This window comes from Lactuca virosa, chromosome 5 (genome assembly GCF_052849685.1).
Source record: "Lactuca virosa cultivar CGN04683 chromosome 5, Lactuca_virosa_CGN04683_v6, whole genome shotgun sequence".
Lineage (NCBI taxonomy): Eukaryota > Viridiplantae > Streptophyta > Magnoliopsida > Asterales > Asteraceae > Lactuca > Lactuca virosa.
In genome coordinates this window covers 385,246,535-385,272,880 of record NC_136430.1, presented here as the reverse complement: position 1 = coordinate 385,272,880, position 26,346 = coordinate 385,246,535, and positions in this window count along the sequence as shown.

Below are 26,346 nucleotides of genomic sequence, written 5' to 3'. Positions count from 1 at the left end.
GTGTGTTGCATGTGAGTCAAGATTCGACCTTTACGTGGTTATTGGTCGTGGGAAAGTCAGATCTATAGTTTTGAGAAGCAGATCTGACCTCTGAAGGTCATTTGAGTGTTGTCATGGGAGCAACTCGCCGAGTTCATAAGTGGACTTGACGAGTCGAGTCGGGGTTGTCCTGCGATTCGTTGCAGAGAAACCCGGCGAGTGGAGGAGGGACTCGACGTGCCAAGTGAGGCTTAGAAGGATTCAGAGGACCCGCGTGGACTCGCCGAGTCGCCCGGATGCACTCGACGAGTCTGGTCAAAGTTTGACCGTTGACTAGAGTTGACTTCGTTGACTTTTAGGGTTGAGTCAATGTTTGGACTTGTGAGCCATTGGAGGGGTAAAATGGTCTTTTACCCTTCTTAGAGAACTTAGAGAGGGATTAGCCTAGTCTTTGAAAATCGTATTAATTAGAGTAATTATTTTATGTGATTAGGCGAAGGCTAGATCAGTATTTCCGAGTTCGAGGTTTACCGAGCTATCCGAGGTGAGTCTTCTCACTATACTTTACCTTGAGTGGTAAGTAGAGTTATGTGACAGAGTATCTTGTATGTTATGTATGTGATGTGTTGCACTGCATTATTTCTATGGGATTTGTGTTGTGTGTATTCCGGAGTTTACAGAGTGAGGACCGGAAGGTCCACAGAGTTAGGACCAGAGGGTCCACAGAGTTAGGGCCAGGGGGCCCACAGAGTTATAGCCTCGAGTGGCTAATATGTTTTATATGTGGTATTTTGGGGAACTCACTAAGCATTGATGCTTACAGTGTTTTGTGTTATGTGTTTCAGGTACCAGTGAGGATCGCGGGAAGGCGCCGGCATGATAAGTACACACTTGTGGAGTTTTTATGTATTGTGATCTTGGGATAAATTTTATGGATTTGATATGTGATACATGGAGATTGATAATATTTATGAATGAAATTATATTTTTAAAAGTGAAATTTTTTTTTGGAATTTACGATGTTGGAAGTTGGTATCAGAGCCTTGGTTTAAGGGATTCGGATGCACCTTCGGGCGCATTTGAACTCAAACTGAGGATTTGAGAAACTTTTCGAAATAAAACAAAATTTTTCTAAAGGAATAAAATGTTTTGAAAAGAGCAGAGCAGAGCAGTGTGTACGATCAGCCAGCGCCCGAACGGTGATTTCCCAAAATACCCTTATATTATGTGTTATAAGATATGATATGATATGTTATGCATGCTAGAGTAGGGTAGGTATTATTATTAGGACTAGAGTGGCCTGATTCGTGATGCCTTAGCCTAGGGGTTTTGCTGCTGGGAGATGCTTGAGAGTGAGTAGATAGCAGCGAGGAGCTTATGAGAGGTCTGCTAGAGAGTAGCATATGCATAGTGAGAGTATAGTACTTGGGATTTGGGATCCTAGGAGAAGGACTTGGGGTGAATACTGATGCGGTGTGGACGGTAGTATTGGGCCCGTACTACTGAAGACATCGGATCAGTACGCAGTCCAAGTAAGAATCCTTAGGGTACAAAGGAACAAGTAGGGCTGAGGTGCCGAGTGTAAGTATGCTCGAGCGACTCTCTGATATTTCTTATGTTGTATTTCAGAGACATCATGGTTGGGACACGCCACAGACTAGAGACCAGCGGTGTGAGTGACGAGGAGCTTCGTCAGATGATCCACGAGGAGGTGGTTGCGGCTATCCGCGCAGAGATTCCGGAGATGTTTGGGTCTATTAAGACCACATTGATTGAGACCTTTGATGAGAGATACACAGCGGTTACTGAGGCTGCAGCCGCTGCAGCTACTGCAGCTGTTGCTGCTGCTAGACCTCAGGGTGGTGATGCGTTGCTGTTCTGGGAGTTCAGCAACACGAAGCCACCAAAGTTTGATGGGACGCAGTATCCGATTGCTGCGATGAGGTGGGTTTCTGACATCGAGGGATGCTTCTATACGTCTTTTTGTCCGGAGCATCTGAGAGTTCGGTTCGCGCTTTACCAGCTTTGCTTGGGAGCGAAGGATTGGTGGAAGTTTGTGACAGCGCACTATTCTTCTGCAGAGCTTGCCGCAGTGACCTGGGAGAGGTTCACCGCTATGTTCCGTGACGAGTACGTTCCCCCGGTGGAAAGGAACGGTTGGCCCAGGAGTTCTTGACCCTCAAGCAGGGTACTGAGTCTGTTACTGTGATCACCAGGATGTTCCATGAGAGGGTGATGTTCTGCCCTGAGCACGTGTCTTCCGAGCAGGCACGCATGAGTCGGTATTTGAGCATTTTGAGGAGAGACATCCGAGAGTTCGTGGCGAACTCGTCGTACCAGACATTTACCGAGCTTCAGGAAAATGCTCGAAAGAGGGAGATAGAGCTTGAGACTAAGGCTAGGGAGGAGGCGGAGTCTCAGGGGAGGGATCGGCGACCGGCACAGTCCCAGCCGGCAGCCAAGCGGGCCAAGCCCGCCGATTCGAGATCAGGGAACCAGAAGGGCCGCACTTGTGGCAAGGGCGGCAAGGGTCATGAGAGGATTTGGGGATTTGGAGTTTCTACAAGTGTGGCAAGGAGGGGCACATGTGTGACAACCAGAAATTTCTATTCTGTACAACCATTCAATTCAATAGAAGTCAGAACAGTTTCTGCTAACTTTCAAGCTTTTTGGAATAAGTTTGAGTGTTTTAAAGTTAGTGCTTCAGGAGATAACAAGAGAGAGGATGCCTTAGGGTTTATTGTCCATCAATAAAGTTCCAAAAACTCCAAGAGTTTGGAGTTTACGGCCCAAATGGTATTAGGTCCATAAACCCTAATGACTATATAAGTGACACTTAGTTTATTTTTAACTTTTTTCACACTTCCAAGTCTAGAACCAATTCTCTCTCAAGTATCATCCAAAGTTCTTCAAAAATCTTCAAGAAAGTAAGTGTTTTCTTCCTTGTTTAGTTGATATCTACCCTAATCTAGTGATCTTACATGATTTCATCCATGAAATCATTCCATTTATGTAGATCTTCAAGTGTTCTTAGTTTCACCAAGAACACCAAGAACACACACTAGTGTTCTTGGACTTCTAGCACCTTTTCAAGCTTCTACCTAGTAAGTACTTCTATCCTAGTGTATTATAAGACTTGTTACACTCCTAAAACATCTAGAAATCACAAGGAAACACTAGATCAAATGTGTTTACGGTCCAAGATGTTCTTGGACCGTAAACCCTAAAAAGGGTGCCAAAGTGTGCCCTAGTCCTTACCAAGCCTTGGAAACTAGCATAGACCCCTTCCTTGATGTGCTTAGTACTTGAAAACATCAAAAGACCATAAACCATTTGGGTTTACGGCTGTAAACCCAAAGATAAATGGTCCAAGGACCGTAAACTCCACAAAGGAGTGAAATGGTGCCCTAATCTCTTCCTAAGGCTTAAACATGAAGTAGGAATGCTTCTTATGACCTTTAGAGCTTCAAAATACAAAATGGTAGATGTACCATGAGTTTACGGCCGTAAACTCATGAGTTTACGACCGTAAACTCAATGAGTTATGGGTTTACGACCGTAAACTCAATAAGTGTTGGTCACAAAACCGTAAACTCCAAAGGAGTTTACCCTTGAACCCTAAGCTCAAATACAAGGTCCTACCACCCTTAGATGCAATCCTTAGGACTTATAGCACTTAAATCAAGTGTTTTACAAGTCTTAGGATGTCTTAAACTTGGTTAATTAGTTGTTTAAAGACTAATTGGATACATATATGTGTTATTATACGTTAACTAAGATCATTGTGTGTGTACAAGTCTTCACTTGACACCTAGCATCCTATACATTCCGTTCATCCAAACCACTCACTACAGGTGAGTTCATACCCCTTTAATTAACCTTTTAAATGTTTTTAAATGCTTTTATGGGGGGGGGATACAAGTGGAACAATTATAGTTATTATATCAATCACATGTGATTAATAACTACCACGCAAGTGGATTTCTTACTTCAAACTGTTTTACATCAAACTGTTTTACTTCAAACTGTTTTACTTCAAACTGCTTTACTTCAAACTGTTTTACTTCAAACTGTTTTACAAACTCTTTTACATGTCAATTACTTTTACTTAAACTCTTTTACACTTATTTTCTGTTAAATGTATATCTTTATAGATATAATTATATAAGTAGGATTGAAAGGACTTAGAACTGATAACTGTTGGGTTTTGAGCATTCTAACACTCCTATGGTGTACATGCAACCCTATAAACCTTGGATCTATGTTTTCTCTATTATACATGAAAATATTAACTATTCCAAGGTTTCATCCTAACTAGCATATTATGAAGCACCTATACTACAAAGTTCTAGTTAGATGACATACCTTTTGATGTAGCTTGATGTCTTCAAGCTTTAAGAGCTTAGCCCCAATAGTGTGGAAGCCTCAAATGGAATCACAAATCACCAAAACACCTTGGAAGAACTTGAGAGAATATGTATGCACACTAAAATCGGCCCACTCTTATTTTCACACACTTGTGCCAATTTTGTGAGCCAAGTACCCCTTTATATATTATGGAGGATTAGGGTTACATCCATGTAAACCCTAATACCCATGACCTTTCATTTACATAGGATCCATGGGTTAAAAGCTCCATGGACCATCCATGAAAGCTTAGCACAACCTAAATGAACTTGGCCCATTCCATATATATAAGAGTCCATATTTAATTAGTTCTTTTTGATCACTTAATTAATTCTAAATTAATTCTTGATCAATACTTATTAAATAGTATGATTCCATATTAATATATTAGAACTTATAATATATTAATATAAATCATAAATATACTATTCTCAAAAGACTATCCATATAAATTAATACGGTACACAAATAAATCATTAATTTTTACATTAAAAAAGCTTGTGCATTGATTGTCATTTGTCTTTGTTCTCTTGATGATTAGTTTATTAGTATTGTTAACTGTTGATCTTCATGAAACATAGTGTACTTATTTCTATCTACATACAGGTTTTGTAAGGGCAGACCTAGGTTTATTCTAACAGAATATGGTTTGTGTAGGAATCAATTCACTTGATTCTTGCTAAATGGAAAATAATAATAGATGAACAGGGGAAGTGGCGGCCTAAATACCAAGTGTCATCAGAGAATTGCTACTACATAGGGGCTTATTTGAGTTTGCATCTTGTTCACCAAGGTAAAAGAAACAGAAAAATAGGAAGTGTAGAAGAAAAAAGGATGAACATGGGAATGAACCAAAAAACAGATGAATAATGTTACTTCTTTCCAAAGGTAAAATTACTTATTAAAAACTTGATTTTGAATGAAATTACAATGTAATGCAAGTCCTATTTTATACTAAACAAAAACGAAACCTAGTCTAATTCAAATACCACATAAAAATGCAAGTTTACTAAAAAAATCCTAAAATATCCCTGGGCTAAAATTGTCCCAATTTCTCTGGGTTATCCAATAGGGGAGTCAAGAACTTGCATGGGGAAAAAGCGTGTTCAGCCAGGTAAATAATTACATTTTTTACATTTCCTTTTTTCTTACTTATTATCTAATATTAATTCTTCTCATAATTATAATAGGAAGCCCTAGATTGCTGTCATTATAAGTGGTTGGGACCCCAGTCAAAGGCACTACATTATCTGTTAACAAACAATTAATATTGGGGTGGTGAAGAGGGAGAATCTATTTTTCGCTGGTTTAGGGTATTTTTTTGTAGAATTTTTTTAGTATTGAAATGTTATATAGTATATTAATTGGTAGTCCATTCGGAAAAAGTACTTGCGAGATTGTAAGACATCTAGGTTGGTGAAGTACTTTTAGTGTTATATTCCTTAAAAAATAAAAATAAAAATACTTGCGTGATTATAAGACATCTAGGTTGGTGAAATACTTTTGGTGTTATATTCCTTAAAAAAAAGCTTTTATCACTTGAAGCCATAAACCTAAGTGCAGAACTCAAAGCCAGCTTGTGGGAGGATTACACTTATATGCCACCAACTTAATTACTTTCAGCTGATGTGAGATAGTAACAGACAGCTCGTAGATGCAGCCAAAGGTGCTCTTTTTTTTAGCCAATTGAATTATCATGGTTGGCTTGGGTTGTGAGTGGATTTTGTATGATCTTGGTTCTGGTGGTAAGTAACTTCTTACAACATTCCTAAAAAGGAAAAATTCGGATTTTCGGGATGATATTAGGTAGGGATAATATTACTCTAAATGCGATTTTTTTTCCACTTCCTAATTTGTGTGCTTGAGTTCGTCACTGAGATAACCTTTTCTTCTAAATGTGCAGACTTGATTAGATTGTATACAAAGTGAAGTTGCAGATGTTGTTGCTGCCACGTCATCATACTTGCTTTCATTTGATGATATTGGTTTTTCTATATTGGTTTCGTGTGAACCTGTTAGAAAGGATCGGGCCCGTGGTCCTATTGTATTATCTGAATAGATTGGACCAATATCTCCTGCTTGCAGCCTGTTGTCAACATTGTTCCATTGCAGGTGTAACATCCAGATTTCCAGGTATTATGTTTTGATCATTTATTTTGAGTTAAAGAGAGGGACTCGACGAGTCGGAAAGGGTGGACTCGACGAGTCCGCGCTGTGGGTTGAAACCCTAAATCCCCGGGCCTGCACCCTATTTAAAGGACCTTATGGCCCTTATTTGCGGCTACCTTCGTCTTTGAGAGTACCAGAGCATCTGTGAGTCTTGTGAGTGAGAAAGGAGGCCATTGTTCACCATTTCTTGTGTGTTTTAGCAAGAAGGAAGGAGGAAGGACAAGCTAGGCTGGTTGGGGAGCTTGGATCTACTTCTATTTTATCAGAGGAAGCTGTTGGAGGTATCAATCTGTGCTTATTCTCGTATTTATGATGATTTAGTTGAATCTAGGGTTTCTTTATGCATTATTTAGCTTGAATCTGGAGTGTGTGAGGTCCCAAGGTGAAATGATTCTTAGATCTGGACCTTAAGAGGTCCAGAGATCCCCTATCACTCTGCTCTATGCCATTCCTTTGAGGTTATGAGCCTAGGTGGCCATTTTAGTAGTTATTTCACCAAAAGAAGCCTTGGGTGTGTTGCATGTGAGTCAAGATTCGACCTTTACGTGGTTATTGGTCGTGGGGAAGTCAGATCTATAGTTTTGAGAAGCAGATCTGACCTCTGAAGGTCATTTGAGTGTTGTCATGGGAGCAACTCGCCGAGTTCATAAGTGGACTTGACGAGTCGAGTCGGGGTTGTCCTGCGATTCGTTGCAGAGAAACCCGGCGAGTGGAGGAGGGACTCGACGTGCCAAGTGAGGCTTAGAAGGATTCAGAGGACCCGCGTGGACTCGCCGAGTCGCCCGGATGCACTCGACGAGTCTGGTCAAAGTTTGACCGTTGACTAGAGTTGACTTCGTTGACTTTTAGGGTTGAGTCAATGTTTGGACTTGTGAGCCATTGGAGGGGTAAAATGGTATTTTACCCTTCTTAGAGAACTTAGAGAGGGATTAGCCTAGTCTTTGAAAATCGTATTAATTAGAGTAATTATTTTATGTGATTAGGCGAAGGCTAGATCAGTATTTCCGAGTTCGAGGTTTACCGAGCTATCCGAGGTGAGTCTTCTCACTATACTTTACCTTGAGTGGTAAGTAGAGTTATGTGACAGAGTATCTTGTATGTTATGTATGTGATGTGTTGCACTGCATTATTTCTATGGGATTTGTGTTGTGTGTATTCCGGAGTTTACAGAGTGAGGACCGGAAGGTCCACAGAGTTAGGACCAGAGGGTCCACAGAGTTAGGGCCAGGGGGCCCACAGAGTTATAGCCTCGAGTGGCTAATATGTTTTATATGTGGTATTTTGGGGAACTCACTAAGCATTGATGCTTACAGTGTTTTGTGTTATGTGTTTCAGGTACCAGTGAGGATCGCGGGAAGGCGCCGGCATGATAAGTACACACTTGTGGAGTTTTTATGTATTGTGATCTTGGGATAAATTTTATGGATTTGATATGTGATACATGGAGATTGATAATATTTATGAATGAAATTATATTTTTAAAAGTGAAAATTTGTTTTGGAATTTACGATGTTGGAAGTTGGTATCAGAGCCTTGGTTTAAGGGATTCGAATGCACCTTCGGGCGCATTTGAACTCAAACTGAGGATTTGAGAAACTTTTCGAAATAAAACAAAATTTTTCTAAAGGAATAAAATGTTTTGAAAAGAGCAGAGCAGGGCAGTGTGTACGATCAGCCAGCGCCCGAACGGTGATTTCCCAAAATACCCTTATATTATGTGTTATAAGATATGATATGATATGTTATGCATGCTAGAGTAGGGTAGGTATTATTATTAGGACTAGAGTGGCCTGATTCGTGATGCCTTAGCCTAGGGGTTTTGCTGCTGGGAGATGCTTGAGAGTGAGTAGATAGCAGCGAGGAGCTTATGAGAGGTCTGCTAGAGAGTAGCATATGCATAGTGAGAGTAGAGTACTTGGGATTTGGGATCCTAGGAGAAGGACTTGGGGTGAATACTGATGCGGTGTGGACGGTAGTATTGGGCCCGTACTACTGAAGACATCGGATCAGTACGCAGTCCAAGTAAGAATCCTTAGGGTACAAAGGAACAAGTAGGGCTGAGGTGCCGAGTGTGAGTATGCTCGAGCGACTCTCTGATATTTCTTATGTTGTATTTCAGAGACATCATGGTTGGGACACGCCACAGACTAGAGACCAGCGGTGTGAGTGACGAGGAGCTTCGTCAGATGATCCACGAGGAGGTGGTTGCGGCTATCCGCGCAGAGATTCCGGAGATGTTTGGGTCTATTAAGACCACATTGATTGAGACCTTTGATGAGAGATACACAGCGGTTACTGAGGCTGCAGCCGCTGCAGCTACTGCAGCTGTTGCTGCTGCTAGACCTCAGGGTGGTGATGCGTTGCTATTCTGGGAGTTCAGCAACACGAAGCCACCAAAGTTTGATGGGACGCAGTATCCGATTGCTGCGATGAGGTGGGTTTCTGACATCGAGGGATGCTTGTATACGTCTTTTTGTCCGGAGCATCTGAGAGTTCGGTTCGCGCTTTACCAGCTTTGCTTGGGAGCGAAGGATTGGTGGAAGTTTGTGACAGCGCACTATTCTTCTGCAGAGCTTGCCGCAGTGACCTGGGAGAGGTTCACCGCTATGTTCCGTGACGAGTACGTTCCCCCGGTGGAAAGGAACGGTTGGCCCAGGAGTTCTTGACCCTCAAGCAGGGTACTGAGTCTGTTACTGTGATCACCAGGATGTTCCATGAGAGGGCGATGTTCTGCCCTGAGCACGTGTCTTCCGAGCAGGCACGCATGAGTCGGTATTTGAGCATTTTGAGGAGAGACATCCGAGAGTTCGTGGCAAACTCGTCGTACCGGACATTTACCGAGCTTCAGGCAAATGCTCGGAAGAGGGAGATAGAGCTTGAGACTAAGGCTAGGGAGGAGGCGGAGTCTCAGGGGAGGGATCGGCGACCGGCACAGTCCCAGCCGGCAGCCAAGCGGGCCAAGCCCGCCGATTCGAGATCAGGGAACCAGAAGGGCCGCACTTGTGGCAAGGGCGGCAAGGGTCATGAGAGGATTTGGGGATTTGGAGTTTCTACAAGTGTGGCAAGGAGGGGCACATGTGTGACAACCCGAAATTTCTATTCTGTACAACCATTCAATTCAATAGAAGTCAGAACAGTTTCTGCTAACTTTCAAGCTTTTTGGAATAAGTTTGAGTGTTTTAAAGTTAGTGCTTCAGGAGATAACAAGAGAGAGGATGCCTTAGGGTTTATTGTCCATCAATAAAGTTCCAAAAACTCCAAGAGTTTGGAGTTTACGGCCCAAATGGTATTAGGTCCATAAACCCTAATGACTATATAAGTGACACTTAGTTTATTTTTAACTTTTTTCACACTTCCAAGTCTAGAACCAATTCTCTCTCAAGTATCATCCAAAGTTCTTCAAAAATCTTCAAGAAAGTAAGTGTTTTCTTCCTTGTTTAGTTGATATCTACCCTAATCTAGTGATCTTACATGATTTCATCCATGAAATCATTCCATTTATGTAGATCTTCAAGTGTTCTTAGTTTCACCAAGAACACCAAGAACACACACTAGTGTTCTTGGACTTCTAGCACCTTTTCAAGCTTCTACCTAGTAAGTACTTCTATCCTAGTGTATTATAAGACTTGTTACACTCCTAAAACATCTAGAAATCACAAGGAAACACTAGATCAAATGTGTTTACGGTCCAAGATGTTCTTGGACCGTAAACCCTAAAAAGGGTGCCAAAGTGTGCCCTAGTCCTTACCAAGCCTTGGAAACTAGCATAGACCCCTTCCTTGATGTGCTTAGTACTTGAAAACATCAAAAGACCATAAACCATTTGGGTTTACGGCTGTAAACCCAAAGATAAATGGTCCAAGGACCGTAAACTCCACAAAGGAGTGAAATGGTGCCCTAATCTCTTCCTAAGGCTTAAACATGAAGTAGGAATGCTTCTTATGACCTTTAGAGCTTCAAAATACAAAATGGTAGATGTACCATGAGTTTACGGCCGTAAACTCATGAGTTTACGACCGTAAACTCAATGAGTTATGGGTTTACGACCGTAAACTCAATAAGTGTTGGTCACAAAACCGTAAACTCCAAAGGAGTTTACCCTTGAACCCTAAGCTCAAATACAAGGTCCTACCACCCTTAGATGCAATCCTTAGGACTTATAGCACTTAAATCAAGTGTTTTACAAGTCTTAGGATGTCTTAAACTTGGTTAATTAGTTGTTTAAAGACTAATTGGATACATATATGTGTTATTATACGTTAACTAAGATCATTGTGTGTGTACAAGTCTTCACTTGACACCTAGCATCCTATACATTCCGTTCATCCAAACCACTCACTACAGGTGAGTTCATACCCCTTTAATTAACCTTTTAAATGTTTTTAAATGCTTTTATGGGGGGGGATACAAGTGGAACAATTATAGTTATTATATCAATCACATGTGATTAATAACTACCACGCAAGTGGATTTCTTACTTCAAACTGTTTTACATCAAACTGTTTTACTTCAAACTGTTTTACTTCAAACTGCTTTACTTCAAACTGTTTTACTTCAAACTGTTTTACAAACTCTTTTACATGTCAATTACTTTTACTTAAACTCTTTTACACTTATTTTCTGTTAAATGTATATCTTTATAGATATAATTATATAAGTAGGATTGAAAGGACTTAGAACTGATAACTGTTGGGTTTTGAGCATTCTAACACTCCTATGGTGTACATGCAACCCTATAAACCTTGGATCTATGTTTTCTCTATTATACATGAAAATATTAACTATTCCAAGGTTTCATCCTAACTAGCATATTATGAAGCACCTATACTACAAAGTTCTAGTCAGATGACATACCTTTTGATGTAGCTTGATGTCTTCAAGCTTTAAGAGCTTAGCCCCAATAGTGTGGAAGCCTCAAATGGAATCACAAATCACCAAAACACCTTGGAAGAACTTGAGAGAATATGTATGCACACTAAAATCGGCCCACTCTTATTTTCACACACTTGTGCCAATTTTGTGAGCCAAGTACCCCTTTATATATTATGGAGGATTAGGGTTACATCCATGTAAACCCTAATACCCATGACCTTTCATTTACATAGGATCCATGGGTTAAAAGCTCCATGGACCATCCATGAAAGCTTAGCACAACCTAAATGAACTTGGCCCATTCCATATATATAAGAGTCCATATTTAATTAGTTCTTTTTGATCACTTAATTAATTCTAAATTAATTCTTGATCAATACTTATTAAATAGTATGATTCCATATTAATATATTAGAACTTATAATATATTAATATAAATCATAAATATACTATTCTCAAAAGACTATCCATATAAATTGTGCCGGTGAAGTGCAACCCAAATGGACCATGCCGGGTCGGGTCAAGTACATACCAAATATAGTTGTGGACTTTGACATTAATCCAACAGTCTCCCACTTGGATAAGTCTAAAACTATTATTGAGTATGACTTCAAAACCTAACTGGCAATCGTAGCTCTTAAAGCCGCTGTCGAACTCTGACCTTGTCAATGACTTGTCCATTAGATAAGGGATCATATATTCCTCCATTCTAGATATTATATGGACTGAGACATGGATTATAATCATTCTCTCTGTCTATTTGTTGTTTCCCGATTTTCGATTTATGATGACTGACTGATTGAACAAATCAAATCAGTCCTGGCTTGGCCAAGCACTCACATGTGTCATCGCTAAATCATCGAGGGGCCCACAAATATCGCTTTTATCCCGAAGGTAAAAGGAATGGATAAACTTCGACTCATATGGCTTGTTCTACTACTTGTTGAATCATACACAAAGGCACGTTTTATACATCGAGTTACCAAATGCATTTTCGTGCAATCAATGTATAACCAACTCATAGTAACAACTCATATCTCTAGGTTTGAAGAATATAAGATATTATCGTCTCATGATCACTCGTGATAAAATCTATGAAGTGATTCAAATGAGCGCGGGTTGAATCCAATACTCAGAACTTATGAGCACTCATGAGTGTTGTAGCACCACTTTGTCCACCAACTTGGACCTCTACAAACCAACCCATGACAGTCTTGATTCATATCTACTTCCAACATATAACCGACTGTGGATGGTTTGAATAACTTAATCATTCAGGAAGAGCGACTTAGTTATTCTGGAAGTCAAAACATGCAAAGTGAAACACAAGAATAAATGAATCAAATATGGTATCAAACCCTATGAATATAAAAAAACACTTTTATTTATCACCATACTGATTACTCATTATTCATTGTTTCGGTTTTATCAACTTTATACTTGAATTAAAAACACTAGTTGTCCCATGCTCCAGGCATGTACACTATGTTTTTCTTAAACAATAGCTTTCCATACACCAACTATGCACTCTATGTTTGTCTATGATCTTTACTTTGTGAAATAAACCAATTGAACATAATTTCAATGATTCTAATTTCACACTCCCAAATCCTTATCGAAAAATGTCAAAATTTCAAATTCCTATCATTTATCGAAATTTGTTTAGATTTTAAACTTATATGCACTGACCCTCCTGTAATGAATATGTACAAAGTCACAAAGACTTGTCAACAATCATTATAAGGTATTCCAATGGAGATCAACTCCATGGAAACTAAGTCTCATATTCAAAGTACATTGCTTTAGACATGCTTCTTGCATTAAGTTTTCTAATCTTTCACATATAACTTCCACCCATGGAGACAACTCCATATTCTCATTTTGACTATCACTTCTGAATAAGAGATGCCTCTTTTCAGAATATGTCAATATGGTCCTTCCAAAATTAGCACTATACTTCCAACTGTCCCTGAGCAACCAATCTTTGGTAAACCTCAGATTGTTCTCGACAATTGCTTAATCCTTTTAGTCATATCCAATTCTAGACCTTTTCCCTTCTTAATGCCTCTGGGCATTTGGAAAAATTTAGAAATTACAAATATTATAGCACATGCAATCGATCCTGTACCCAAAGCAAATGGTACACGATTCATGATGTCTCACATAAAGACATGATTCTAGACCAGTCAATTTTGAGAACGCAATATATAGAATTTCCTTAAGTTGAACCAATCCAACATGAAATTCATATATATATTCTTGACTAAAGATGATTAAGGTCTCAATCTAAGCCTTTAGAACTGAAATGAAGTATATCCTCTCCCTTAATTATAGCAAAACAACTTTTTCAATCCCTGCAGCCTCACGAATTGAAACTTTTGTTTTCTATAATTAACATTGCTAATTTGCAACACTAACAATAATTATCATGCTCCCACTAACATGATGATTATTAGCATAACACTTATGCTCCCACTAGCTTTGACATGTACTCAGAAATCAGCTGGACTTCTACAAATCAATACTTTATTGACTTTCTTACCAAAGTTCAGATTTCTGATACGAGATGCTTTGATAAAACTTTATCAAAATCATACACCTTTCCTTAGATACCATGCATGTGTGTCTAAACAATTTCAGAACTATGAAAAGGGATGTTGTAATCATAGTCTTGATTGTTTAGACCTTTTGCCATCTGCTTCAAATCTACTTGGTGGAAGTGTTTCCTCACCATCATTTTCATGAATCGGAGAGAAACCTTATGACCCTTAGATTTTATGGTGTATGTGTTCTTATCCATGTGAATCGTTAAAACCATAGTCACAAGACAAGGATAATGATAAATCCAAACTCATATGGACTGAACTTATGCAATCTTAACTTCTTTCCACCTGGCAGTACAGGGCCTGCCATCGCTTCCAAGTTGTTATGCAACCAATTGACAACTTTCAGAACTCTTATGCAAAGCCAACTTTAACTGGAATGGGCACATAATATGTCAACACGGTAGGTTATAAACCTCAAGTCGTGTGCTAGTGAAGAACCTCAGGTTTTATTCTTGATTAGTTCTTGAAATTCTTTTTAGGATCTTTAAGACTCCCACTATCCTCTTGACATATAAGACTGTCTTGCCAAATATTCAAGAGATAGTGCGGATTCTTTATCAAGACAAACACTTCACACAATTGGCCTTAGTTGGTCTTTGTTTTATCCAAAACATCACAACTTACCAATTTCAAATGTACAAGAGTAGGACACTTTTACTCTTACATTTGACAAGTGTTTTAAACCTTTCTTTAAGATATGTCACTCAAGTTACAATCTTGGAGTATGACTCTAAGAATTGTTTTGGAACGAAGTATGACTCATCTTCCTGATCTAACCATTTCAACAATTCATGACTCCTCTTCTTAGTCATAAGAATGCACTAAGATGACCTTTAGAGGACTAATTCTGATATGATTTCTAAATCATTAAGATGATCACAAACATGATACTAAAGTACTCTCCCATCTTTTCAGATTTGAGAAACTTTTATCTTTCTGCCTAATTTGATTCTTCCCATTCGTTCTGCCATACATTGAGACTCTTCAAATGTTTCAGAATTATACTTAAACTTGTAAGTATAACCATATTTACTAAACTTTAGTAATCAAATAGTCTTAACGATCTTTGTGGTGGACATGACCAGTGCACAAGAATGTGTACTCGATCCCTTTAGTCCTTCACTTGACTCACACATCCATGTGAACAAGTAATTAGTCTTGATTTTCCAATGCTAGAAAGTTCTCATTCATCATACTATTCAACTTGCATGATTCCAAGTTTCGGTCCAATTGAAACTTGGGTGATGAGGAACTTTCCTGATTTGGTAAATTTAGACACTACCACAAATAAAAGAATCAAATCCATTTTCCAATATTGCTGTCAGTGGAATCATATAAGCAACAATTTTCCACAAATGCCATTGTAAGGATACTTCAAATAAATAAAATTAAACAGTTTTCTTTTATTTTAAAACTTTGCGGAAAAACTTATCCTTACAATCCACATGGAAAATTGTTGTTATCTATTCCTTATCAATATATCATAACTTCTTAAGCAACTGCTCAAAATTCTGATGCGATCGAAATCCACCTTCGCGATCAGAATCAGCATATACTTCCTTTAAGATTTCTCTCTATTCTTTGATTCTTAAAACATCAACATGTGACCCAGTCACATCATGTAATGAGGAACTCAGAATAAAACTTAACAGAGTTAGATAATGGGCTCTACCTGATGTAGAGTCAAACTTATTGACTTTAACATCCTTAGGTAAATTTGGCAGCTTTGCAATCAACGCCCCTTCCTTTGGCAAAATAAACATATGGACACTTTGGTAATGGGACTATCTCAGACTTAGCCTTTCTCTTTACCATTTGGTCAACCGGGTTGACTATCGCCAATCCCTTTCCATTGGGAAGAGAATGCTTTTTCTGGATTTCGAGTGTCACCATTGTCACTGTCCATAAAGTTTTTTTGGGAAGTTGATCTTCTAATCAAATTTGCTTTACTATCGTTCCAAATCATTGCTGATTCAGCAGCACCAAGCAAATAGATATGATCATTAAGGTTCATGTCATAGTCTGTTTCATAGTAGTCCCAAAGGAACTCACTATGTGACTTAGAAAGTGATTGAACATCCAACTTTCTCAAGACTTTGACACCCAACTCTCCCGACTTGTCAATATGTGACTTCATCTCTAAGATGTGATCACACATAGACCTTGCTTGCCATTAGGGCTTGAGTGACCTTGAACTTATGGGTTAGAGAGAATAATTGGAGGAGGTGGAGGAAGAGAAGTATGACTTCCATGAGCCAAACTCAGGAAGTCATATTCATTAGGAAAGCTTGGTTTGGGAAGATCATTGTTGTCTAAACTAGACATCAACAATGGGAGAAATTCACGTAAAGTTGATTTAAGTCCTTAATATAACACCCAATATGATATATTAAGGCTAGGACCCAACAAACTATTTTATAACTTGGAAGAGGGATGCCGTAATCCAAGCTATAAAATATTTGAAGGTAGGTGAATGACGATTCACCAATTTCCACCAAGATAAACGAAATGTATTATTAGGTTTTAATTGGTTTTGAAACTCCTAGATTCTTTTGAGATTCATTGAACTTTTCAATGGCATGTTTCAATCTTGAGTGTGCCCTTCAGGTTTTGTGACTGGGATGTCGAGGATCACAAAACAAGGTGTGAAGTAACCATGCAAATATACTTGGCACCCTTAATATTTACCCCTCAATCGATGTGCCGGTTAACCACACACACTCCAACGATACTATGATAAACATTAAGTTACCCTTTGCGTACCTTGTTAAGTCCAGGTTAGTGTGCCGGTTAACCACACACGCTCCACTAACAGCTTAAACAAAGTGGAAAGTGTAATTTCATGGATTAGCACCTTATTCACATTTTACTAAGTAACTAAGATTGGGAATTTATAAGTGTTTAGTTACTTAGTATTTATCATTATACTTATAATGAAGGGAGAATTATAGTCCTTGTCCTACCTGTTCGGCTAAAGACCCTCCACCGGTCAAGGAAGCGGTGAGTGAGAGTGGACACCCATTAAACTGCCATTTTATAGGCAGTAACCTTATACCCCCCTTATAGACCGACTTCGTGAATGAGGCCTACTAATGGTAAGACGACTTGCTCTTATACATATAATATATTAAACTTTTAATATTATAATAGTATAAGGGTGTATTTTAGACATTTAAAATACTTGGTGGTTTAATCTATTAATTAAACTAGACTTTTAATTTAATTAAACTCAAACCATATATTTATGGATTAATAATACTCTTTTAATTAACTATTAATAAAGTCCATAAGAGTTAATTTGAACTATTCAACAAAACATCATAATTCCAATTATTAAACTCAAAATTAAAACCATTTAATTAATTGTTTAAGTTATGAACCCAAGAGTTTTAGAATTCAATTCTTTTTTTCTTAAAAAACTTTTCTCAAATTCCAAAACTTGAGGGCAAGTTTTGTAATTCTTGAAAACCTTTGGATTCCATAACTTATGGAATTAATGGTGTTTTATGATGAAACTTTCCATGTTCCATAACCTAAGAACAAGTTATGGAATTCTTTAAAACATTAACACCAAATTTTGTAACTCCATAAAAACTTTAAATCAAATTTTTTTTTTTTAAAAAAACTTTCATATCCATAACTTATGGAAGTTTCAAAAACCCTTAAGATCACAACTTTAAAAAAAACTTTTGAGCTCCAAAATTTTATGACAAAATATGTAACTCCTTAAAACATTTAGATCAAACTTTTAAAACTAATAAAATAATCATATCATTTTATCTTTTACTAAATTTGACCTAATTCAACTCATATAACAAATGATTCAAATTTTACAAATAATTCGTTTTTCACAAAACAAGTAATTATCTTAAAATTTGACAAACGTCATGTTTTTTTTTCCTTTTTTTTTCAACTTGAAAATAAAACATTTGCATCAATCTAACAGATAACAACCTGGCTTTGATACCACTGTTGGGTTTTGAGCATTCTAACACTCCTATGGTGTACATGCAACCCTATAAACCTTGGATCTATGTTTTCTCTATTATACATGAAAATATTAACTATTCCAAGGTTTCATCCTAACTAGCATATTATGAAGCACCTATACTACAAAGTTCTAGTTAGATGACATACCTTTTGATGTAGCTTGATGTCTTCAAGCTTTAAGATCTTAGCCCCAATAGTGTGGAAGCCTCAAATGGAATCACAAATCACCAAAACACCTTGGAAGAACTTGAGAGAATATGTATGCACACTAAAATCGGCCCACTCTTATTTTCACACACTTATGCCAATTTTATGAGCCAAGGACCCCTTTATATATTATGGAGGATTAGGGTTACATCCATGTAAATCCTAATACCCATGACCTTTCATTTACATAGGATCCATGGGTTAAAAGCTCCATGGACCATCTATGAAAGCTTAGCCCAACCTAAATGAACTTGGCCCATTCCATATATATAAGAGTCCATATTTAATTAGTTCTTTTTGATCACTTAATTAATTCTAAATTAATTCTTGATCAATACTAATTAAATAATATGATTCCATATTAATATATCAGAACTTATAATATATTAATATAAATCATAAATATACTATTCTCAAAAGACTATCCATATAACTTGTGCCGGTGAAGTGCAACCCAAATGGACCAGGCCGGGTCGGGTCAAGTACATACCAAATATAGTTATGGACTTAGACATTAATCCAACAATAACTCACCTTACCTCCTGTTCCTCGTTTGGTTGTGGACTTAAGGTATCGGTTATTTGTCCGAAGGTCGTTTGAATCCTAGTTATATATTATGTATATGTATATAGATATAAAAGTTCCTTCTTTCTATTCAAAACCTTTGGGTAGCAAAGGCATACATACATGTTTATACGTTCAAATCATACTACTAGTAAGCTACTATAGGTGTAGTTTAGGGAGTTACTAATACTATTACTAGAACAATGAATCATACAATGAGTCAGTTCATACATTAGTCAATACATGCTAGATAGAGAGAGAACACACAATACAGCTAGTACACACAGTACATTACAATACATGCTAGATAGAGAGAGAACACAATACAGCTAGTACACACAGTACATTACAATACAGGCTAGACAGAGGGAGAACATACAATACAGCTAGCACATACATTACATATACATTTCTTCAGTTATGTGAGCCACGTAACGGGGGATGACCTCACCTACCATGACCGTTTTGTATCCAGAATCTCCTTAATTGGGGAGCGTATGAGTTTGTGTATAGATCTATACTGGATTGACTATCCTACACCTTGCTGCTCGCTACAGTGGGACTTGCAAGTCTACGGGTGCCAAACGTCATTTCTTACGACATCTTACATCATCGTTTTTCAATAGAGTCGGTAGCATGATATAGGCCGATCACATGGTACTTTAAATTACAATTGGTTTAAGGTAGTTAGTATAGCAGTAGTTACTTAATACAACACTACAGTACTATTTCATTTTCCCATTACATTTACTTTGTGATCTTCACACAATAAAAAATAATGTAAAAACTATATTTTTGGTTAATGATAGTCAGATTTGGGAAAATACATACTCTTACAAGAGACACACACATAGATACTAGATTCCTTGGTAGAAGGCTACTTTTAGTAGGAAACATAGGGTTTTCTAGGAGATTCAAACCTTTTACAAACATTCACGAGCTTTTACATACTTACACTTCCCATACTTACAAATACTTTCTTACAAATACAGACATTAAAATACTTATGATCTCACCAGCTTTAAAGCTGATACTCTCTTTCAAAATAACTTGTATCCTTAGGTCACCAGTAGACAGGTACCGATGCAAGGTTTAGAAAAGATGGAGCTCGTTCAAGACTCATCTTTCATTTTGATTTATATTTTGGTGTCTATTTAACTTGACAGAACACACTTGTATTAAAATTATATTATTAATGCAATGGATGATGTTGTTGCTTGTTTACTACTATTCATTGTTGTGATATTGTACATGACGTCCTCCGCCCCCGAACGTTGCCGCCGTTCTTGGTTTTGGGGTGTGACAACATGACCAAGGATTGCCCCAAGTGGTTTGCAGTCTGTTTCCACTGCAACCAGACCGGACACCGGAAGGCCGAGTGTCCGCAGCTGCGGGGGTCAGCACAGGGAGCATCGCAGGGATCTGCCCCTGCTACTGTACGAGCTACCGAGAGTCAGCGGGTGAAGGCCGAGGCACTGAAGGCACGAGGAAGAGCCTTCCAGTTGACATCAGAGGAGGTCCGCGCAGCGCCCGATGTCGTGGCTAGTATGTATTCTTTCATGTATTTATTTTGAGTTTGAGATATTGTGCTTATATTATGATATGCGTAGGTACTTTTCTTGTGTGTTCTGTACCTGCCTTGGTGTTATTTGACTCGGGTGCGAGTCGATCTTTTGTATCATTAGCCTTTAGTCAGCACATCAGTATCTGTCGAGAGGCGTTGAGTCAACCTCTGCGAGTTTCCATAGCTGACGAGAGAGCAGTGTATGCCACTGATGTGATTCGAGGATGTGTACTTGAGATCTTCGGCGTTGAGTTTCCGATTGATTTGGTCCCGATTGCGATGGGAGATGTATGTGTCATCGTGGGCATGGACTGGTTGAGCAGATTTGTAGCGGTCATCGACTGCGAGCGACAGTTGGTGACCATACGAGACCCTAGTGGGGGAGTTCTTACGTGTACGGCGAGGGTACCCGTTCTGGGTCAGCGTTTTGTTCGGCCGCTAGAGCGAGGCAGAGCCTACAGCAGGGCTGTAGTGGGTTTGTGGCTTATGTGATGGATACGAGGTTTGATGCGGAGAGGCCGAGATCGGTCGATGAGGTTCCGATAGTGCGTGAGTTCCCGGATGTTTTCCCCGAGGAGTTGTCGGGTGTGCCTCCCGAGAGGCAAGTAGAGTTCCGTATCGATTTGGTTCCGGGGGCAGCGCCTATCGCCAAGGCGCCCTATCGCCTTGCGCCACCAGAGATGCAGGAGTTATCCTCACAACTTCAGGAGCTGTTGGGGAAAGGGTTTATTCGGCCGAGTAGCTCGCCATGGGGAGCGCCGATCCTTTTGTAAAGAAAAAGGATGGTTCACACCGGATGTGCATCGATTATCGGGAGTTGAACAAGTTAACGGTCAAGAACCGTTACCCCTTACCGAGGATCGATGATTTGTTCGATCAGTTGCAGGGAGCGTCTTGGTTCTCCAAGATCGATCTGAGGTCTGGATATCATCAGATGAGAGTGCGTGATGAGGATATCTAGAAGATAACTTTCAGGACTCGTTATGGGCATTACGAGTTCGTGGTGATGCCTTTCGGGCTCACCAATGCACCGGCGGCGTTCATGGATCTCATGAACAGGGTGTGCAGACCGATGTTGGATCGTTTGGTGATAGTGTTCATTGATGGTATATTGGTGTATTCGAGGTCCAGGGAGCAGCACGAGGAGCATTTGAGAGAGATCCTTGGAGTTCTGAGATCGGAGAGGCTTTACGACAAATTCTCCAAGTGTGATTTTTGGTTATGAGAGGTCCAGTTCCTGGGACATCTCGTTAACCAGAATGGGATATTGGTCGATCCGGCCAAGATTGAGGCGGTGATGAGTTGGGAGGTGCCGAGATCCCCCACCGAGATCAGGAGTTTTCTGGGGTTGGCCGGCTATTATAGGAGATTTATTAAAGATTTCTCCAAGATTGTTGTTCCTCTCACCAGGTTGACCCAGAAGGGCGTGGCTTTTAGTTTGGGCCCAGAGCAGCAGGCCTCCTTTGAGACACTTCGCCAGAGATTATGTGAAGCCCCGGTGTTAGCCCTTCCGAAGGGGATGGAGGATTTTGTAGTGCATTGTGACGCGTCGATATCGGGATTGGGTGCGGTGCTGATGCAGAGAGGGCATGTGAGAGCATACGCATCGAGGCAACTGAAGCCTCATGAGGCAAGGTATCCTACTCACGATCTGGAGTTCGGGGCTATGGTGTTCGCCCTCAAGATCTGGCGTCACTATCTGTATGGGGTCCGGTGTACCATATACACGGATCACAAGAGCTTGAAGTATTTGATGGATCACCCCAACCTGAATATGCGCCAGAGGAGATGGTTGGATGTGGTAAAGGATTATGAGTGTGAGATACTGTACCACCCGGGCAAGGCTAATGTTGTAGATAATGCCCTGAGTCGTAGGGCGGAGAGTGCCCCGATACGTGATGTTTGTTTGAGGTTGACGGTGATGACTCCAGTGTTGGACACCATTCGGGAGGCTCAGGTTGAGGCCATGAGGTCGGAGAACCGCAAGAGAGAGCGGGTGATCGGGCAGGTGCCTGAGTTCGTTGCCGATAGCCGAGGGCTTATGACCTTTCAGGGTCGACTTTGGGTGCCATTTGAGGGCGGGGTACGTACCATTATGATGGAGGAGGCGCACAGATCGAGGTTCTCGATCCATCCCGGGGCCACTAAGATGTATTTGGACCTGAAGAGAGACTATTATTGGCCCTGTATGAAGAGGGATGTTGCGTGGTTCGTGGAGAGGTGCTTGACCTGTTGCAGGGTTAAGGTCGAGCACCAGCGTCCGCATGGCAAGTTGCAGCCACTTGAGGTTCCCCAGTGGAAGTGGGAACAGATTTCCATGGATTTTATCACCAAATTGCCGAGGACTGCGAGGGGTGTCGATGCAATTTGGGTGATCGTTGACCAGCTGACGAAGAGCGCTCATTTCCTTGCCATCAGTGAGAGCTCTTCCGCAGAGAGGCTGTAAGAATTGTATGTAAGAGAGGTGGTATCACGGCATGGAGTACCGATCTCGATTGTGTCAGATCGAGATGTGCGATTCACTTCCAGGTTCTGGAAGAAATTCCATGAGGAGTTGGGTACGAGGCTGCATTTCAGTACCGCATACCACCCACAGACGGACGGACAGAGTGAGCGGACGATTCAGACGCTCGAGGACATGCTTCGACCATGTGTTTTGGACTTTGGAGGAAGTTGGGACTCGTATTTGCCATTGGCTGAGTTTTCTTATAACAATAGCCACCATTCGAGTATCGGTATGCCTCCCTTTGCGTTGCTGTATGGGAGGAGGTGTCGGATTCCTAACTGTTGGGGAGAGGTCGGGAAGCGAGTGTTGGGTCGCATTGAGTTAGTGCTTCAGACGATAGAACAGATACAACAGGTCAGGCAGAGGTTGTTGACAGCTCAGAGTCGCCAGAAGAGTTATGCGGATAGGCGACGATCCGAGCTGTAGTTTCAGGTTGGAGATTTCGTACTCCTGAAGGTATCTCCTTGGGAATGAGTGATCCGATTCAGGAAGAGGGGCAGCCTGGGGCCTCGATACATTGGTCCGTTCAGGCTGACCGCCAGGGTGGGCAGGGTAGCATATCGTTTGGACCTACCTGCGGAGTTGGGTCAGATTCATGATACCTTCCACGTGTCTCAGCTGAGGAAGTGTATAATCGACGAGTCGACGGTGGTGTTGTTGGAGGATATTCAGGTGAATGCGAGCCTAAATTATGTTGAAAGGCCAGTTGCGATTATGGATCAGAAGATCAAGGTTCTGAGGAACAAGGAGGTGCCCCTGGTTCAAGTCCAGTGGCAACATCGGAGAGGGTCCGAGCTGACTTGGGAGCCGGAATTGGAGATGCGGGAACAACATCCACAGTTGTTTGCAGGGCAAGACTTCGAGGGCGAAGTCTATTCTAGTGAGGGAGAATTGTAACATCCGGATTTCCACGTATTATGTTTTGATCATTTTTTTTGAGATAAAGAGAGGGACTCGACGAGTTGACGCTCAGACTCGTCGAGTAGGATCGCGATTGCTGACTGGATTAATGAATGGACTCGACGAGTCGGAAAGGGTGGACTCAATGAGTCCGCGCAGTGGGCTGAAACCCTAAATCCCCGGGCCTGCACCCTATTTAAAGGACCTTATGGCCCTTATTTACGGCTACCTTCGTCTTTGAGAGTACCAGAGCATCTGTGAGTCTTGTGAGTGAGAAAGGAGTCCATTGTTCACCATTTCTTGTGTGTTTTAGCAAGAAGGAAGGAGGAAGGACAAGCTAGGCGGGTTGGGGAGCTTGGATCTACTTCCATTTGATCAGAGGAAGTTGTTGGAGGTATCAATATGTGCTTATTCTCGTATTTATGATGATTTAGTTGAATCTAGGGTTTCTTTATGCATTATTTAGCTTGAATCTGGAGTGTGTGAGGTCCCAAGGTGAAATGATTCTTAGATCTGGACCTTAAGAGGTCCAGAGAGCCCCTATCACTCTGCTTTATGCCATTCCTTTCAGGTTATGAGCCTAGGTGGCCATTTTAGTAGTTATTTCACCAAAAGAAGCCTTGGGTGCGTTGCATGTGAGTCAAGATTCAACCTTTATGTGGTTATTGGCCGTGGGGAAGTCAGATCTATAGTTTTAAGAAGCAGATCTGACCTCTAAAGGTCATTTGAGTGTTGATATGGATGCAACTCGCCGAGTTCATAAGTGGACTCGACGAGTCGGGTCGGGGTTGCCCCGCGATTCGTTGCAGAGAAACCCGACGAGTGGAGGAGGGACTCGACGTTCCAAGTGAGGCTTAGAAGGATTCAGAGGACCCGCGTGGACTCGCTGAGTCGCCCGGATGCACTCGACGAGTCTGGTCAAAGTTTGATCGTTGACTAGAGTTGACTTCGTTGACTTTTAGGGTTGAGTCAATGTTTGGACTTGTGAGCCATTGGAGGGGTAGAATGGTCTTTTACCCTTCTTAGAGAACTTAGAGAGGGATTAGCCTAATCTTTGAAATCGTATTAATTAGAGTAATTATTTTATGTGATTAGGCGAAGGCTAGATCAGTATTTCTGAGTTCGAGGTTTACCGAGCTATCCGAGGTGAGTCTTCTCACTATACTTTACCTTGAGTGGTAAGTAGAGTTATGTGACAGAGTATCTTGTATGCTATGTATGTGATGTGTTACACTGCATTATTTCTATGTGATTTGTGCTGTGTGTATTCTAGAGTTACAGAGTGAGGACCGGAAGGTCCACAGAGTTAGGACCAGAGGGTCCACAGAGTTAGGGCCAGGGGCCCCACAGAGTTATATGTGGTATTTTGGGGAACTCACTAAGCATTTATGCTTACAGTGTTTTGTGTTATGTGTTTCAGGTACTAGTGAGGATCGCGGGAAGGCGCCAACATGATCAGTACACACTTGTGGAGTTTTTATGTATTGTGATCTTGGGATAAATTTTATGGATTTGATATGTGATACATGGAGATTGATAATATTTATGAATGAAATTATATTTTTAAAAGTGAAAAATTGTTTTGGAATTTACGATGTTACAGCAGGTATTTTTTTATTTTTAGTTTTTTAATTTCATTTTATGTATAAAATCAACTATCAGGCTTGTTAAAACAGTAGGCTTGTCTGAATTGATGATTGGAGGTACAAGTATTGGATCTTTTAGACATCTTTATATGTTTTTCCATTGTCTAATTTCCTTTTTTTTTCTATACCATCATACTTTCGTCTCTTTCTTATTAACACATGTAATTGTTGGTAGTTATGGGGTGAAATTGGAATTTATTGACGATATGAAGGAAGGAATACTCAAAGTTGGTGTTTGATTGTTTTCCTTTTGTGTAAATGCAGTCAGTTTCTCCAGAATTAGTAGAGTGTCGTGACTTAGAGCTTGCTGTTCCTGGAACTTATTGTGAAGGTATAATAATAATATTATATTATATATGTTTTGAATGATGAGTAATATAATTTATTATTTATACATACATGTTTATATATCTGGTTAGTCATCTTCTTCTTGAAATATCTGGTTAGTCAGTCTCTGGATATGTATAGAAATAAATTTTTTAATATGAAAAAGGATAAAAGTGTAATGGTTTGTGTTAGAACAAAGTTCTATTAGGATCGATAGATTCTATGCAGGCAAACAATTAAGAACGTAATTATGAACACAAGAATGGATTTAAAGATGTCGTATGATTAATGCTTTAACACCTCAGAAGAGCTCAATTAAGAACTTCGATTGTAGAGGTGCTTAGGGTTACAAAACTATAATGATCATCAAAAACGTTAACTAACGCATACATGCATGCACTATATATAGTCTAACCCTACTAGATAATCACGGATGGACAGGCCCAATCCGGATACAAAACACAAGCCCATGACGCAACACAATAAGACTCAACAATCTCCCCCTTTGCGTCAATGGAGCCGAAAGCTCACTTCGGTTGAGCTGCAAAATACTTCTTGATTGTCTTGAACACCTTCGGTATAATGGCCAATAGATGATGGCGAAACGTA